Raw genomic sequence first — 2,866 nt, 5'->3', positions numbered from 1 at the left:
TATCAAAATCAGCGTTTTTCGCTTGGTTTCTAACCTGTGTGTGGATATGAATTTCGTATCTAGTTGGTTACTATGGCAGTGTGTGATTGGTAATCTATGTGTGTGTATATGTGTGTATAAGTATTGGTATACTGATGTGAATGTATGCGATCGTTTAGTAAGTTTAGTGTAGTTAACCGAAAATATTTTGAAAATATTTTTTTTTTCGTGAAAATCTTCTAAAAATAGATTTTTTGATTTTTCTTTAATTACCCAGATTATAAATTGTGTATACCATGATGTTCGTTACACATGCAGAATATAAAAGTCGGCTAAATCGTAACCTATATGTATAAATTTGTGTTCAAATGTAATTCACATAACAAGGTAACCTATGTACATTACATAGAGCGCGGGGTATTTGGTGAGCGATTACATATTACAATATTTAGATTCACTCTTGTACCATACACAACTCGTTTTTATAATATTGAAAATGATGTTGGCATTAGTTTTCTATTTATAAAAGGGAAAATCTATTTCTGACGATAATTCACACGACCAATTTAGATATTATAGGTTGAATAATAACATTATTTGTATTGTGAATATAGAAATCCATCCATATGATGCTGTGACTGTGTGTGTGTGTGAGTGTGTTGGGATAGATGCAGATTACATAGTAAATTTATAGCGAGATGCGTAATGGGTATTTTTAGCGAAGTATAACGTGTAGCTACCCGACTATGCTTGAGAATTGATTGCGATTAAATGTGAAATCACGGCTTCGTGAAACTTCTCTTTATCAGCGTTTTTGAAGGACAAATAGTACATTATGTCCCTGATTACAAATGTTGCATTTGGACTCATGGGATGTTTAGACGACGAGCCAAAGGCGAGTTTCACAATATCACGAGTCTGAACAGACATTCGGAAGCAATTACATGCAGGTACTTCACATGATGAATCTAGATTTCACATTACCGGTCCTGTTATCTTGTTCCGTAATAATTTATTGCAGAAGATCACAACTGAAGCATGTAAAATAAGTAAATGGTTTATGCTCTGCCGCTATGTGTGCGACTTATCACCGACTTGCATGCAAAGTTTTTTCTTTAAAAAATAGCCAACGAAAGGTGTACTTTTCGTCTCTGCGTTGAGAAAATTTATTCTCAGCTCTCAACTCAGTGGAGCTTTCTTTGGCTTTTTTTTCTTTGAAGTAAAACATTGTATGCCTCGCTGGTGAATGCTTTGCAATATGATTTGTATTGTAATTTACATGCTTTTGTTTTCTATTGGTTCGAATGTGGCCTATTACACATATCGGGAAAACAGGAAAATTAATTTGGAATTCAAAAGCATGTAAAATACTATTATGTAACGATTAAGTAGGCCGAAAGAGTTACTTATAAAGTTTAACTATTAAGCTTCGCTTTCGCCCCTTGGGCTAGCATATTTCAACTTTCGTCCCCAGTAGGCGGCATATAATAGTTATTTGTGTATCTGTTTTGGACGATTGTTTTTAGGCAATTTCGCTTGTTGTAGCCCGAACGAAGTGAGGGCTACATGCGAAAGTGCCTAAAATCAATCGTCCAAAACAGATACTCAAAAAATTTTTCATGTAAGGGGTCGAAAACCCGAGAAAAATCTCGAAACTCCTTCATTTTCGGCCCCGACACATGAAATAGTTATTTGTGATTGATTTTAGGCAATTTTGCGAGTATTTGAGAAAATGTCTAAAATCAATCGTCCAAAACAGATACTCAAAACTAGAGCTTTCGAGTGCTTATTGACCTCGGCTGCTCCTCTGATCAACAAAATTCCCACGAAAACTCTACTTTTCATCTTCTTATGTCATCGTGGATTAACCGTCACCGGAATACGTATTTTGGTTGAAATGAGACTGGATCAATTATAATTATAAACATTGATAGGAACTAGTGGCCATTACGTCAAATTCTTTACGAAAATGCAAAGAAAACATTTTTTTAATACAAGCATATGAGCACTGATATTTGATTGTAGTTAAGATTAGTTCAAGTATCATCCGAATCCTGTTCAATATTGCTGATTTGATGGAAACATTTTTCCCCTCTTCTTAGTCTTACGAAAATCGAAATTCATTCCTCTTTCTAACATTGAACAGATGGACGAACATTGTTTATAAAGATCGCAACTCTTTCGAGTATTAGACAACGTTTAACCGGTTGATGAAATTCAGAAGAAGCAAAAAAAAAAAAATTATTGACGTCAGCTATATATTCCATTTCGAATCTGAAACAAATTGTTTCCTTTGAAAATCGGTGTTCTTTTATATATTTAGATGAATAACCTCGACACTCATTGAACTTAATAAACATATATATCGCGCATATGCCTCTGCAACGAAATAAGGCAAGCAAATAACAATACGAAAAACGGGAGAGAAATTTTTACATTTTTTTTCTTATTTATAACCAAAAATTCGTTTTTCTTGTTTTATTCAATAATTTTTCCCATACGTTCGATTTCATATCATTTCACCCAATTTGTAACGTGGTCGCCGTCATTGATGTTATGTGTAACGGTTCCGTTCAAACTTAAAAACGTTAAATCATTAAAATACTAAACGATACGATCGTTACATTTCATAACGATATTCCAGTTTCGAATGGTATCCGTCCCCTTAAAAAATGTCCAAATAAAAGGTGGAAGAATTTTTTTTTTATCGAAATAAAGAAAAGAGGAAAATTTTTTGTGCGTTTTTCTCTCGACGTCTCGTAGATTAAACAATCGTCGATCGGTTCAGCTGAATCAGTTTCATTTCGAAAAAAGAAAATGTAAAAAGCGAAACATTTTATTTTCTTTGGTTGCACTCTGAATGTCTGATTATATATTATTGTGTTAG

At 33.6% G+C, this 2,866-nt stretch overlaps 1 long non-coding RNA gene across 1 annotated transcript in view; it reads left to right on the top strand.

Annotated features, from left to right (window-relative positions):
* The first annotated feature begins 1,237 nt into the window (after window positions 1–1,237).
* LOC119083636 overlaps window positions 1,238–2,866 on the top strand; it is a 28,215-nt gene continuing 26,586 nt past the window's right edge. Inside the window, exon 1 of the long non-coding RNA XR_005088910.1 lies at window positions 1,238–1,249. This is a non-coding gene — a long non-coding RNA (uncharacterized LOC119083636). The remainder of the gene's footprint in view (window positions 1,250–2,866) is intronic.

This window comes from Bradysia coprophila, unplaced genomic scaffold, assembly GCF_014529535.1.
Source record: "Bradysia coprophila strain Holo2 unplaced genomic scaffold, BU_Bcop_v1 contig_70, whole genome shotgun sequence".
NCBI lineage: Eukaryota > Metazoa > Arthropoda > Insecta > Diptera > Sciaridae > Bradysia > Bradysia coprophila.
The sequence above is the reverse complement of the archived record's forward strand: the minus strand, read 5'-3'. Positions and strand labels throughout refer to the sequence as shown.